The 17,147-nt window shown below is 31.7% G+C and overlaps 1 protein-coding gene across 1 annotated transcript in view; it reads right to left on the bottom strand.

The window, feature by feature from the left end:
• Positions 1-14,913, bottom strand: part of LOC125050337 — a 95,575-nt gene extending 80,662 nt beyond the window's left edge. The window contains exon 1 of the mRNA XM_047650097.1: positions 14,770-14,913. The gene's annotated coding sequence lies outside the window, so the exon portion shown is untranslated. The remainder of the gene's footprint in view (positions 1-14,769) is intronic.
• Positions 14,914-17,147: the final 2,234 nt, after the last annotated feature.

The following is a 17,147-nucleotide window of genomic DNA, read 5'->3' on the forward strand; positions in this document are numbered from 1 at the left end:
GATGAGACGGGAGATCGGTCCGTCTCTCTCTCGTTATACCTGCGATCGCGCTCGTGAGGTTTTGGTGTGACACAAATTTCTGAACATGTCACCCGACTAAAACGATTTTAAAGACGTTATCACGTCAAAAACACGATTGGCTTAGACAGCCTTCTCAATAAGTGATATTAGAACATGGACATTAAAACAGATTATTTTATTTGTAAGCCAGACTAATAATCACCTTACCGCATGTGAAATTCTTAATAAAATGCATGGTCTACAGATTACAATAAAAAGAAGAAAAAAGATGATCTATTTATTATAATTTATGCTACGCTGTGATTTGACAACCCGACTGAGTGACGTCAACAGCTGGTCGTTAGTGTAGCCTATATTCCTAGCATTATTGTCCGCATCGGGTTGCCAGTTAATAATAAAATTAATCAGTTCAAATGAATCTTAATACGATCATGAGCGGTCCCCGTTACGGACAGTTAGTCAATTAAATACATCCTGCAATAAACGCTTGCAACGTGGGAAGACGTTTTATTCATCTCCGCTAGCCTGCATAGTTATTACGATATTGAAGGGATTAGGTCAGAGAATTTAAAAAAAATTGCACTGTCACTGCCCAAGCAAACACTAATCAAGCAAAAGTTGTTGCAATCATCGAGTATAGATTATCTGCTATTTTTTATTTTCGCGCGCAAATAACTGTCAGTGCTGCCAACATTGAGAGGTAGTTCCATAGATAAAGTATAAATGCCAAAGAGGTTCATGTTAGGGCGAGTGACGTTCGCCTGGGGCGGTCCTGCATTCTTGGCTATCACAAAACGCACGTAATCGTTTTTGCTTACAAGCTGAAGAGATAAGTGAATAATTTTGCACAGTAATCATCGTATAGTACAGGGTTTAATGCTGACAGTGCATTATTTAAGAAAAAAACCTAATGGCTTATTATAAAAACTTTATTATAACTTACACCATCACACTTCACAACCAAATTAGGTACATACCACTAGTTAAAAGTATGGAATAATTTTTATTATTTGTTTCCATTTGTAAATTTTTGAACCTTTTTATAGCTAAACTAGCCGATCCGGCAAACGTCGTTTTGCCAAGTATATCATTTATAATAAAAAAATAGGGGTTGATCGTAGAGGGTTGAAAATTAGGGGTTGTATGTATTTTTTAATTCTGTAACATAAAAAAAATAAAATTTTTTTTTTTATCTATAAATAAAAAAATAAAAATTAGGGGTGGACTACCCTTAACATCTGGCGGGCTTATTTGTGAATCTAAACCATTCCCAGATCCCCTTGAACACACACAAAAAATTTCATCAAAATCGGTCCAGTCGTTTAGGAGGAGTTCAGTCACATACACACGCACAAGAAATATATATATTAAGATATTATGTATTCCATCTTTGGCTATATTTTTAGTGTAATTGTTTGTTATTATATACAATTTTTGTTAGCTGTAGGATGACGAAATAAAACATTTTATTTTATATTAAGTATACAAATTTAATTATAATATATATAGAAAATAATGGGGCTATAACCTTTTTAGGTCTGAGCCTCAGAGTTCTGTATCTGTTTCGTGATCATTTCTAATAGGCAAGTAGGTGATCAATCGTCCGTCCCTGAAACACACCGTCGACGTTTTAGGTCTAAAGCTGGCGATGTTTTCCTTTACCGTACGAGCGATTGTTAAATGCGCACATAGACAGAAAGTCCATTGTTGCACAGCCCGGGATCGAACCTACGAACTGTGGATACTAAAAACCTAATATATAAAACTATAAAAATGTTGAGTACTTCTTTATATTTCAAAAATTGTAAATACAATATACGTATAATGTATATATAATAAAATATAGTGTTTATTTTATTACGTGCTTGTACAGCGGAGCTTGTTTAATTAAAACCAAAGAGATATAGATCAAAATAGAGTGGAGAGGTTTCATATGAATAGAACACGCGAACACGCAACTCTGTGGCGATTTATTTGCACAGGGCAACACTGATCGAATTGAGACATAAAAATTGTTTACTGATTTTATTAGTTATCAATAGTACGCAATTTGTGGTGTTCCAAATTCGAAAAACATTTTTACTGAATAACAAATATAGAACCGGACGTATTATTTGTAATCATAGGCCTTATCTATGGTACCTAGTAAGTTATGCACCTATAGTGCTTTTCATGAAAGAAGTCCCGCGGATATTTTTGGAACTAAATTTGACAGGTCGGCAATGTTGTCATTCGTCGATGTTATCAAGTTCGTTTGTTGTGGTAGATTTTTGTGAATTTTTAACTAGCTTAGTGTATTTTAAATATTGATTACAATGCCAAAAGTTGTAAAAAGTTCGGCTCGAGAAATGATATTAAAGGTGAAAGAGTTCTGTGAAGCGGAACATAAGAATCAAGGTGTTTTAATACAACTAAACAATGTTCGGAAGAGAATTGCCGCCATAACAGGTACTTTTTAGAGTTGCCATTTAATATTTTTTTGCTGTATTGATGGGATTTCTATGATATAAATTCGTTTTTGCGACAAAATTCAACAAATACATAACGTGATGAAACTAGGTAACTGAAATTAAAACATATATTACATAAGCATTATAAACTTAAAGTTATTATTATTTTTAATTGTTCATAATTTAATTGCAGGTGTGTCAGAAATAACTGTAACAAGAATTACAAACGAAGGTATAACAGCGGTGTGTACTTCGAAAAAAATTGTAACCCAACAATTATGCAATAAAACTCTGAATAAAAAATTGTATTGCTATTCTTTACCCTATTTTCTCAACTTTTCCCTGTAAGAAGGTAGAACACCGCTAATATAAGTAAATAAATATATACTTTTTACATAACAGAAATATTGTTTCATCGAAGTATGCAGAAAATAATATTACTTGATAAATTACATCTGCTAAATGTAAATAAAATAGGTACATTTTTTACTCTTAAATGGCAACATTACGTCATGCGATTGCAGCGCCGCGTCTGGGGGACTTCTTTCGTGAAAAGGACTATATGCATAAAATTGTTACGTGAAAACGAAAACAATCCGGCAGTGGTCTAACGTATCAAAGTGACTGTAACGTTAGGAGGCGACATCGACCGCCGTTTGTACCTTCAGCAAAGACTAACCTTTCGAAAAGGGCACAAATGACAGTGTATGGAAATAATGAACTCCACAGATTAACAGACGAAATGTCTGACAAAGCCTCACGTCAGTTCCTATACCATAAGAAATAGTCTTTTTGTAAACACTTTCATCCATTACTGTTTAATGTTGAGTTTTTTTAAAGCACTAGTGTTGGCCTAGTCGCTTCAGCATGCGACTCTCATCCTTCAGGTTGTAGATTCGATCCCCGGCTGTGCATCAATGGCCTTAATGTCTCGTGTATTTAAAATTCGTTCGACCGGTGAAGGAAAACATCGTGAGGAAACCGGCTTGCCTTTAGACTCAAAAGGACAGCGGCGTGTGTCAGGCACAGGAGGCTGATCACCTACTTGCCTATGAGATTGACAAATGATCATGAAACAGATACAGATATCTGAGGTCCTAACAATGGGTCAAAAAAGGGGTGCCGTTACTGATAATTTAAATAGTTACCGCATTGAAGTAATCTGTAATAGTAGTATTTTGTTAAATTAATCTACTATATAAAAATAAGTCGGGTTTTCCTTCCTGACGCTATAACTCCAGAACGCACGAACCATCTGGTGGCGAAACGGAGTTCGCCGAGTTTGCTAGTAAAACTATAAAAGCAAACGAGTAGGTTCTATTAATTTTGTTTCCATCCCCGAAGTTAATGTAACTGTTTTGAGTATTGGTATAATTGTTCCAATATTTCTAATTGTATTTATAAAAGCTTGCCAACGTTCGGTACAATGATACAATGGTACAACAAAAATAATATACTATTTTTAATATACATACAGGGAGAGAAAAAAAATTAAATTATTTAATCTAAACGAAAATCGATTTCAAAGTTGTATGCTGATGGTACACAGCTTTGACAAGATATCTAAGAAAAAAGTTGACACAAATTTGCATAATCTTGTCTACTAACAACGAGCTTTAAGAAAAACATCGCTATTTACATAATCAAAGCAAAAAATACGAACGCAATGAATAAATTATGAATTGAATCGAAACTAATTACAGTGAGTCCATAAGGAGAATTATTTCATGACATCTTTTTTTTTATATATGTATTCTCTTATTGAGTCTTAGTATATATGTAGTCCGAAGGAGTCGGTTACATACATACATACATACAGGTGAAGCTAATATAAAGCGTGTAAAAATTAAAGTTTAAGGTTCTTTTATTTATATATATATTTAAAAAAAAGCTACCATTACGGAGCTTACCATTACTCCAATGCGGTAATTAAAAAAACTCAACATATTTAATGTTATAAATAAAAATAGATAAAAAAAATAGATTAAAATAATTACAAAAAGACTATTTGTTACAGTATAGGTACTGACATGAAGCTTTGTCAGTTCACTCAACGGACAATTCGTCTGTTAGTCTGTGGAGTTCATTATTTCCATACATTATCATGTGTGCCCTTTTCGAGAGGTTTGTTTTCGCTGATGATACGAATATGTAGTCTAATAAAGCTGGTAAAAACCTCTTTCCCCAAATTTGTTTCTCAACTCAAGTTAAATAGAACAACAGTTTATTGGGATCTATAGATCCGATCTAAGTGAAGTAACGTTATGGCGGATGGCGCTTGCGCATCTTCCTGTATAACGCATTTCGGCGGCCTCAGCGGCTTCCTCCGAAACCGGCTCGATTCTAGGCCAAAACGGTTTTATTTCGTCATTATGATACAGTTAATTATTACGAATGTGTGAACTTTATTTAACTGCGGTTATTACCGAATCAATACTTTGATTAGTTACGATTTATTTTTTAAGTAAATACGTCACACGTTAATTCTATTAACGGATGACGTTTTGTGTAGTACACAAAACTATAGATGACATTTGACACATTTGTCAATGTAAAGGAAGCGAAATGTCGGAATTATTTTGTAATACTTGTACATATTGTGAGAAACGCATTGTAATAGACTTTAATATCATAAAACACTTTATTATTTAATAAGTTTTTCATTAAAATAACCCTTAAAAGTAAAATTTCAAATGTCACGCTCTGAAAGCAGTACCCAAAAGGAAAATTATTTTATACACAAACGGCAATTCCATAAATAACAGGAAATACAAAAGACATTCTTTAACACGCGATAACGAGAATAATTATCGGAACAATATTGTTAAAGACTATGACACATGACGGAAACTAGACAAATTCATAATGCCACAGATTATAGTAAGGAAAACCTATTGAAGCTGACTTCATAATTCTAAAACGCGTTTAAGCGGGAACGTAATAAGTCGTGTCTAATTGATAATGAATTAATAAAAACTCCCAACTCCAGTTGGATGGTCGTTGTTAGTGGGTTGTTTAAATAAATGAAACTCTTTGTTTGTCAACTGACTTTAATCAAACAAGAGCTTATACCATAAATTAGGGGTAGAGTGGGGTTGCGACGCTGGACTAACATAAACCGTAACTTATGGGTTCTTTTACATAATTGACACATTTGTTACCTATAAATGAATTAAGCGATATCGACCTATTGCACATTTTAGGAAACGAGAATAATACACATTATGAGTGTATGAAAAACTAAAGGGCTCACTTATTACTAGCAAAACTGACGTTTTACAATTGATTGGCGAGTGTAAGATAAACTGTATATATATGTAACTTAACTAATGTTAGGTTACATAACTGTTGTTTAAAACATATTGAGTTGTTTCTAACATATATAACTATATAAAACAGTTTATTTACCAATAATTCCTTCATAGAAAATTTCGTCTAAAATAGCATATTATATAAATATATTATGACATCGGGTATTTAAAAATAAAAACATAATTTTATAATATTTACCGGTTTTACGGTTGTTGAACTGGTTGTTACAGTCATTATAGAAATAAGTCATTTAATAAGATGTCTGGGAAATAAAGGGGTTGGTATTGGCCATATTATTCCATTTCCGTATGCCAACGGGATAATTTGATACTGGTTTGCGAAATAAATTAATTAATTTAAGGTCCTTAAAAAAAGATATTTATTTATTATTATATCTGTATAAAATTTTAACTGTTTGTATAGATTGATAATTGTTTCAAGGAATACATGAGGCTTAATATTTATTATTATACATATATACAATACATAAAAATCATCCACCTGAGCCATAGTCACTTTTACGAAAATTCAAAGGTTTTTGAAGAATATAAAAATCAAGACGAGGCAAAGAAATTATAAAACAATCTTGCGTTGTTCTTGATTAAGCAATAAAAGGAATATTAATACCGCTAAATCACCTGCATTATGAGCACACCGCAGATACACACCCTCACGTACATACACTCACACACTATTACACAACACAGCCGAATTAGGTACTACGTATTTAATTTTTATTAATTGTTCCTTTCGTAAATGTTAGAACCTTTTTGTATATTATGTATTCCATCTTTGGCCATATGTTTAGTATAATTGTTTTTTGTTGTATATAGCTGTAAAATTACGATAATTGTTGCGTCTCTATTAAAAGGAAGACACTCTGTTCTTGTGTTCTTGACTTACCACTGATTAACACTGTTAATGAATTTTTTTAAGTCCTAATAAACGTGATTTTATCATAGATAATTTTAGACTTTTAGCAAGACAGAAAAACTAAGTAAAAATCCAAGCGAATATTTTTGTTAACTTTTATTTAAAATGCCAGTGTCAAATTTTAATGAAATGTCAATAGTCCGAGAAAGACATTATAAATTACGAGAATTCAGGTTTTACTCTGTAGTCGTTGACGCAAAAAAAGCTAAATAATGCTTTATAAGAGTAATTACATAGTGCGAATACACTTTTAAAGCTTCTGGATAACAGACATTGCGTTTGACGTATCCTTAGACAAGAAAATTAACTTTGGAACCTTTTTGCCACTGTTTATGGTTGTATGTGTGTGTAAAAAACTTTACTAGATTTTTTTTCATGTTTTATAAGCATTAGTAATATATGTTTTAATATCCTATATTTTGTCACACTAACACTATTTTTTTTGTGTGCATATCGGTTAGGTCTGCGAATCGGATATCTGTTTTTCATCACCTTTAATGTTAAGAGTCCACCTTTAAATTTATTGTTTTTGACAATTTTTTTGTTTTTATTTTATTATGATACAGCATACAAAAACACATACAACCCTTAATTTTCAACCCCTATTTTTCCCCGTCTACGATCAACCCCTATTTTTTAATCGTTAATTGATGTCTTATGAACTCTGAGGTTTTAGAAAAAAAATCACAGAAATCCCTAAAAACTTTTTAGTATGAAAAACCGAACAGTCTCTGGGGTAGCATAGCAAAGTGTTCCATGTTGTTATGTACGAAAAAGGTAGACTAAGTAAAATCACATTAAGGAGAATCGAAGTTCGCGGGGGCAGCTAGTTTTATAGATATTACTTGAAACGAAATATTCATGTGAAGGGTAGACACACTAGTCTAACTCCGGGTTTAATAAGGATTGTGATTACGTCTAACAATTTTGAAACGTGCGTCATTAAACCTGCCGAAAGACAGGCAAAACTAGTTCCTAACAATTACATTATGAAAGCTATTCAACAGGTCGAAGTTATATACAGTTGTTATATGTTTATGCAGTTTTTTTTATATATTTCTTGAGCTAATACCCCGACTTAAGTAACTTATATATATATAGCATTTGTAATACTTATTTCTGTTAACTGTAAATTCATTATATTTATTTACTAGCTGACCCGGCTAACTTCGTTCCGCCTTAATAATAATATCGTTGTTACTTTAGTTAAACTTATTTTAGGATTTCATTAAGGTGATAACTTTTTTTGCAAATACAGAAATGTTTTATTGCTTGCCATTGCAAAAGAAGAATGTCAGTTTTACACATTAGGCCTCTTCTCTCTATCGCCAATATTGCGATACTGCATGTTAAAGCATTTTCTGCTTTACAACATTTTTTGATGAGGTAACACATGTTTTCGATCAAGATCAAAGCCTGGTTATGCATCTCCTCATTTACGTCAAGTTCGGAATTTCTTGAACTGACACGAATTCGACGTAAAATGATGCGTAGTTTTGTCAACAGATGGCACCATATGATTTTTGCATTCGTAAAATTAATTTATTTATTTATTGTTATTCGATAACTTATCCGATATTTTATTGCTTATTCTGCTATTCGGGACGGAAACAAATCCAACAAATCAAAAACCATGGCAATCGGTCCAGCCGTTCTCGAGTTATAAGAGTTGTAACAAACACGACTTTCTTTTATATATATAGATTATATCTGTATAAAATTTTAACTGTTTGTATAGATTGATAATTGTTTCAAGGAATACATGAGGCTTAATATTTATTATTATACATATATACAATACATAAAAATCATCCACCTGAGCCATAGTCACTTTTACGAAAATTCAAAGGTTTTTGAAGAATATAAAAATCAAGACGAGGCAAAGAAATTATAAAACAATCTTGCGTTGTTCTTGATTAAGCAATAAAAGGAATATTAATACCGATTACCGCTAAATCACCTGCATTATGAGCACACCGCAAGTACACACCCTCACGTACATACACTCACACACTATTACACAACACAGCCGAATTAGGTACTACGTATTTAATTTTTATTAATTGTTCCTTTCATAAATGTTAGAACCTTTTTGTATATTATGTATTCCATCTTTGGCCATATGTTTAGTATAATTGTTTTTTGTTGTATATAGCTGTAAAATTACGATAATTGTTGCGTCTCTATTAAAAGGAAGACACTCTGTTCTTGTGTTCTTGACTTACCACTGATTAACACTGTTAATGAATTTTTTTAAGTCCTAATAAACGTGATTTTATCATAGATAATTTTAGACTTTTAGCAAGACAGAAAAACTAAGTAAAAATCCAAGCGAATATTTTTGTTAACTTTTATTTAAAATGCCAGTGTCAAATTTTAATGAAATGTCAATAGTCCGAGAAAGACATTATAAATTACGAGAATTCAGGTTTTACTCTGTAGTCGTTGACGCAAAAAAAGCTAAATAATGCTTTATAAGAGTAATTACATAGTGCGAATACACTTTTAAAGCTTCTGGATAACAGACATTGCGTTTGACGTATCCTTAGACAAGAAAATTAACTTTGGAACCTTTTTGCCACTGTTTATGGTTGTATGTGTGTGTAAAAAACTTTACTAGATTTTTTTTCATGTTTTATAAGCATTAGTAATATATGTTTTAATATCCTATATTTTGTCACACTAACACTATTTTTTTTGTGTGCATATCGGTTAGGTCTGCGAATCGGATATCTGTTTTTCATCACCTTTAATGTTAAGAGTCCACCTTTAAATTTATTGTTTTTGACAATTTTTTTTGTTTTTATTTTATTATGATACAGCATACAAAAACACATACAACCCTTAATTTTCAACCCCTATTTTTCCCCGTCTACGATCAACCCCTATTTTTTAATCGTTAATTGATGTCTTATGAACTCTGAGGTTTTAGAAAAAAAATCACAGAAATCCCTAAAAACTTTTTAGTATGAAAAACCGAACAGTCTCTGGGGTAGCATAGCAAAGTGTTCCATGTTGTTATGTACGAAAAAGGTAGACTAAGTAAAATCACATTAAGGAGAATCGAAGTTCGCGGGGGCAGCTAGTTTTATAGATATTACTTGAAACGAAATATTCATGTGAAGGGTAGACACACTAGTCTAACTCCGGGTTTAATAAGGATTGTGATTACGTCTAACAATTTTGAAACGTGCGTCATTAAACCTGCCGAAAGACAGGCAAAACTAGTTCCTAACAATTACATTATGAAAGCTATTCAACAGGTCGAAGTTATATACAGTTGTTATATGTTTATGCAGTTTTTTTTATATATTTCTTGAGCTAATACCCCGACTTAAGTAACTTATATATATAGCATTTGTAATACTTATTTCTGTTAACTGTAAATTCATTATATTTATTTACTAGCTGACCCGGCTAACTTCGTTCCGCCTTAATAATAATATCGTTGTTACTTTAGTTAAACTTATTTTAGGATTTCATTAAGGTGATAACTTTTTTTGCAAATACAGAAATGTTTTATTGCTTGCCATTGCAAAAGAAGAATGTCAGTTTTACACATTAGGCCTCTTCTCTCTATCGCCAATATTGCGATACTGCATGTTAAAGCATTTTCTGCTTTACAACATTTTTTGATGAGGTAACACATGTTTTCGATCAAGATCAAAGCCTGGTTATGCATCTCCTCATTTACGTCAAGTTCGGAATTTCTTGAACTGACACGAATTCGACGTAAAATGATGCGTAGTTTTGTCAACAGATGGCACCATATGATTTTTGCATTCGTAAAATTAATTTATTTATTTATTGTTATTCGATAACTTATCCGATATTTTATTGCTTATTCTGCTATTCGGGACGGAAACAAATCCAACAAATCAAAAACCATGGCAATCGGTCCAGCCGTTCTCGAGTTATAAGAGTTGTAACAAACACGACTTTCTTTTATATATATAGATTATATCTGTATAAAATTTTAACTGTTTGTATAGATTGATAATTGTTTCAAGGAATACATGAGGTTTAATATTTATTATTATACATATATACAATACATAAAAATCATCCACCTGAGCCATAGTCACTTTTACGAAAATTCAAAGGTTTTTGAAGAATATAAAAATCAAGACGAGGCAAAGAAATTATAAAACAATCTTGCGTTGTTCTTGATTAAGCAATAAAAGGAATATTAATACCGATTACCGCTAAATCACCTGCATTATGAGCACACCGCAAGTACACACCCTCACGTACATACACTCACACACTATTACACAATACAGCTTTTGTTTATTTTAATTAGGTACTACGTATTTAATTTTTATTAATTGTTCCTTTCGTAAATGTTAGAACCTTTTTGTATATTATGTATTCCATCTTTGGCCATATGTTTAGTATAATTTTTTTTGTTGTATATAGCTGTAAAATTACGATAATTGTTGCGTCTCTATTAAAAGGAAGACACTCTGTTCTTGTGTTCTTGACTTACCACTGATTAACACTGTTAATGAATTTTTTAAGTCCTAATAAACGTGATTTTATCATAGATAATTTTAGACTTTTAGCAAGACAGAAAAACTAAGTAAAAATCCAAGCGAATATTTTTGTTAACTTTTATTTAAAATGAAATTTTAATGAAATGTCAATAATCCGAGGAAGACATTATAAATTACGAGAATTCATGTTGTACTCTGTAGTCGTTGAGGCAAAAAAAGCTAAATAATGCTTTATAAGAGTAATTACATAGTGCGAATACACTTTTAAAGCTTCTGTATAACAGACATTGCGTTTGACGTATCCTTAGACAAGAAAATTAACTTTGGAACCTTTTTTTCACTGTTTATGGTTGTGTGTGTGTAAAAATAACTTTACTACTATAGAATTTTTTCGTGTTTTATAAGAATTAGTAATATGTGTTTTAATATCCTATATTTTGTCACACTAACACCATTTTTTATACCTCAGGTAAAACTTCCTACCAGCCCGTATGTTATAGGGACCACACTGCTTTTCGTATGTTTTTGTGTCTACCTACATCAATATATATCACGTATTTGTCCCAATCTAATATATAAAATTCTCGTGACACGGTGTTTGTACTACCCCCTTCTCCCCTCTACGATAAACCCCTATTTTTTATTTGTTAATTAAAATTTTTTTGACTAAGTATAGAGAAATAATTCACAGAAAAACCTAAAAAGTTTTCATTCCGAAAAACCGAACAGTCTCTGGGGTAGCAGAGCAAAATGTTCTATGTTGGTATGTACTAAAAAGATAGGCTAAGTAAAATCACATTAAGGAGAATCGAAGTTCGCGGGGGCAGCTAGTTTTATAGATATTACTTGAAACGAAATATTCATGTGAAGGGTAGACAAACTAGTCAACTAGTCTAACTCCGGGATTAATAAGGATTGTGATTACGTCTAACAATTTTGAAACGTGCGTCATTAAACCTGCCGAAAGACAGGCAAAACTAGTTCCTAACAATTACATTATGAAAGCTATTCAACAGGTCGAAGTTATATACAGTTGTTATATGTTTATGCAGTTTTTTTTTATATATTTCTTTAGCTATTTCCCCGACTTAAGTAACTATGTATAACTTAAGTAAATAGCATTTGTAATACTTATTTCTGTTAACTGTAATTTCTTTATAATTATTTATTTATAAGTAATCTTAATTTATTTACATTTTAAAAGAAAGACAATGTACAAAGCCCAAACATATTATGTATATTGATAAACAAAATATATTAAACAAAAGAGATTAAAGATACACCGCCACAGAGACCAAACTTTTTAAATTTGTTTCAGTTTTCTTTTTATTATTACTATGTAGGTTAAAAAAATTGTAAATAATATTTATAGATTGTTCTGTTTAAAAAAAAACTGAAATTCAACGTTAAACAAACAACTTATTATGTAAAAAAAACTTATTTCCAAAATTTTCTTTGTTTTCTTATTTGGTGATTACGTCAACAGTAATTATTTACTTTTTTACACATATTACCCACACATTGTCTATGCTTGAAAACGAAATGCATTTTCGAGGATTCCTACAAAAAATAATACATTTTTGAGAGCTATGGTTACTTTTGCTGACAAGAGGAAGGGGTGGGAGGATAAATTGCAGTAAAACTGCTTACGTAATACTTAACCGGGCCCTATGATGTTTTAATAGTGCATATAATAAGTCGTTATGATATAATGCAATTCATAGTTTTTCCATAATTGTAGCATTCGTTAATCAATCGATTTCCCACGGTTAATGTTTAAAAACAAGTGAACCGGCACACACGCCATCCAATGACATAATATTGCATGTGACGGAGAATTCTTCATCATTTCCTTTCAGTTGTAAAGAAGATTTATGTTTAGAACTTAATAATTAAGAAATCTATAATATATTTCAAATATTCTTGTAACATGACATATCAGATTCAAAAATTTTAAGTCATTTTAGTCTTAATGGAAAAATATTAAATTTTAAAGGGCTGTGTTATTATAAATAGAATATGTTAAAAATCACATGACAAAAGTGCTTACTAATGATTTTATTTTTTATAATTAGGTAGTTGTTACATTAAAAACGTAAACTAGTTCTATTTTTTTATAGAATATGGGGTCAAACGAGACTACGGTCACACAGAAAGAGCAGTCACCGCAACCCAGAGACACCCAGTTTTGGTGGGTGCCTTGCCGGGTATGAGGGATGAGTATACTCTTACTTTAAACAATTGAAGATCGTATCTCTCAGGGAAGACCATCCGGGAGTCGAGGTATAGTATTACTAGTAATTCTATAGACAAAGTCGCAGGCATTAGCTAGTAAAGCGAAAGTAGGTTTGTTGGGCTTTCACGTTGAACACTGATATAGTTGCAAAATATATGGTAAATTTGTCGAATCACGGTTCTAGCTTAAAACAGCTCCAAACCAAATATTTTTCTATCGTTCTTTACGACTTGTATGTAGTACCCTAAGTAATATTAAAAAGCGCATGGCTTTGTACCCCTTAAACAAATTAAAAAAAAACTGAAAGTATTACATGCATGATGTAAATAATGTCTCAGTTTCCAGTGAATTAATTACATTAGGTTAGTTTTTTTTGTGGCGTTTGTGATGAGGTTAATTTAGGTTAAAGCAAAAAAAAAATAACTTCTTTCATTCATTTCACAAATCATTATGTTTTAATTTACTTCTATAGGGTTAAAGAGCATGCGCCACCACATTATTCACCATTGCCGAGTGATAAAAATATGTAGAAAAAAATTTGGAGCTGTTTTAATGTGGAGCCGTGATTCGACTAATTTACCAAATATGCCTATTACGATTTATTTAATAAAAAGTCTGGGCTAAATTAATTTAATTATTAATTAAAAGTGTATACGTACCATAAACATGAAATTTAAACTTAAGGTAACTGGATAACGACCAAACCTGTTATTACATCACGCGTTATTAAAAATTAACTTTATAAAAACAAACATAATAAGCCTTTTATATTAAGATGTGAATTCTATAAATACATTTTTGTGTTTTACTGAACGTCTTTTGTTTCGATCGAGGATTTCTTTTTCCTTAGTATGTATTATTTTAGTTTCACATAGCATGGGAATTACATACCTATTACCGTTTCAGGCTAGCATCGGTCTATTGAAGGAACTTTACCCCAGTCTAGGCTATTTTAGTTTCGGTCACGCGGACTTTACAGTAAATAAAACTAAAGAGATACGGAAAATAACGGTAACGGAATTTTGATTTAAATGTTTGAAAAATCACATAATAACAACCCAAAAGCTACACTAAATTTGGACTTCAAATTCCGCGTCATTTCCAAGGTGTAGCCAAATCGTTTTGTTCAAGTCATATTTATTCTTAATACTCTATCCCTTAGATTATAAGCGCAAATTGTTTGAATGCCTAGGTGACCCGTTCTACGTTCACAAATGCCTTCGAAACTGCAAGGTCAAAGAGATTTACTTGCCCTACGGCACCCAATTGTCTATTTAATTACACAACAACAGAGGTTATCAAAAAACTTAACCCTACTTACCGTTATAAAATGTTGAAATCCTCGCACCTAAACATCCATTATCACAAAAAAACCACGTCAATTTAAGTTCAGACACAATTTGGAAACACTAAACACAACGGTACGTCCGCACCCCACGACGTCTTGCGCATAACTGAGTGACTCTGACTTGAATTTCTTGAGTGTCAGAAACTTGCATGGTGAGTTGCGCTAGCGCACCCAACGGATGGTCCGGTTTCAACTTAGCCTTTTGTCATAGGAATGACTTTACGAAAATTATGTAAGACAATCCATGGCTTGAATGTAGTTTTGCTTTGAATAAAGTAATAATTAGGTTTAGCAATTCTGTATCAGCTCTTCATTCTACAAACTTTGTTTTATCTGTATTAAAATGTATATAAATAAAGTGGTGGCGCAACCTTTTTAGATTGACAAATTCATTCATTCCTCACGATGCTTTCCTTCACCGTTCTACACCTAATATTAAATGCTCTGCGCATAGAAAGAAAGTCCATTGGTGCACAGCCGGGGTTCGAACCTACGACCACCGGCATGAGAATCGCACGCTGAAGCCAATGTACAATGTACTACAAAATCTATAAGAATTCTAAAATTGACACAATTTTTTTTTAACAGTCTTCAATACTTTACTATATAGTTTGTTTACTATTTCCGTTACTCTCACAAAATATAATTACAATCTTGTCTCTTTGACTATAGTTTCCAAGTTCCAACCGATGAAAAAATTTCAAAAAACGGTCAGAACGGTAACCTACTTAATAGATATTATATAAAATATCGTATAATTTTCAAGGCTTTTGTTGAAGAAAATCTTATTTTCTTCGAAGCCTTTGTTTCTTCAATGTAAATTAATGAAATGAAACTCGTATTCAAATGAAGCGAAGAAAAAATAACTGCTATAAATCACAGTGAAATTTATGTTAATTGCATACAGTAAAAGTTATTAACAATATTAAGTAGCATTATCGAACTGTTATACAAGTTATATCGTGTGTTACGTTTAATGTTAAGTAATTTACCGCATTTGGGAATTGCGACGTTAGAGGATTTCCTTTATTCAATCATTGCGTAGGCGATATAATTTTGAAAACTTGTTCTATTTGAGTAGGTATTTGTTAAATTGTTGATAGTAAAAGTTTTACAATACAGCAATTTAAAAAAGCAAATTATATGAGTAAATATTTAGGGAATCAAGTTTTTGGCTTAAGCAGCCATTTTGATAAAAATTGGTACACATAAACGCAGTCTTACGATTTTAAGGAAAATTACTAAACCAATTTTAATTAAATTCTGTAAAGACATATCTTTGATAGTTTCAGTCGTACATATAATTAAATCTCAGAGATAATTTAAAAGGTAGGTTTGAAGGACCAGTTCCGATAAGTTTTTCGTAACTTTCCTTCTTCAACATGTTAATGGGGTGTAAAGAAAAGCGGGGAAAGTCGAGTTGACAATCAATGACATTATAATCTTCATTAACCACAGCTTGCGGTTATGCGCGTGCGACTAATGTGAAACTTTTGACATCTAGAAAGTTTTAATGAAATACCATGTATATCTTCTGAAAAATATGTAATATATTTTCACACATGATTTATTCATCGTTCGAAATGACCATGGTTAATTAGAGTAAATCATGGAATTCATATACGTAAATTGGTTATTAAAGTAATATGAAATAAACGTTAAACTGAACAATTTGTTAAAGGTATTTTAATACCCAAGAATATGCCTGCATAAATTTTGTTTGTGAGCGACACCTAGCGGTTAATAGTGAAATCAGTTAACGCATACATTAAACACTTCGCAGTAGAACTAAGTTTCCTGTACAAGCGCTAGAGGGCGTGCATACCAACACACTGAACTTCTAACAAAATGATATACATATTATAATTTGGTAACTAAGTAATGTACTTTAATTGTCAATTATTAAACGTAAATAACAATAGAGTACCCCACCGAATGCCGATAGATGCGGCCCTAGCGCGATGTACTAATATGTTGCTAGTGCTAGGCGTACCTAACTAATTTAAATTAACAACAACAACGTAACATAAATTAATATGAAATTCGCGAACTAATCTCCAAGATTTGCGTCTGATGTTTTACTTTAAAACGAATAAAATAATATTTCACTGTCTCTATTATAAAAGACAATATGTCTGTCAACATATCGGTGACAAAGATTTGGTATACCTAAAATTTTGCAAGCTCATATTTTCAGACATCTTACATTAGCTTCTTTCATAGATAAAAGTTAAGATTATAAAACACATTTAATGTTGTTTTCATCAATGTTTAATACCAGACCTTTTTACAATAAGTATGGTCATCATGATTTAGTTCCATAACATCGCAATCGCTATCATTTGTTTCTT

Source organism: Pieris napi, chromosome 6 (genome assembly GCF_905475465.1).
Source record: "Pieris napi chromosome 6, ilPieNapi1.2, whole genome shotgun sequence".
NCBI classification, from domain to species: Eukaryota; Metazoa; Arthropoda; class Insecta; order Lepidoptera; family Pieridae; genus Pieris; species Pieris napi.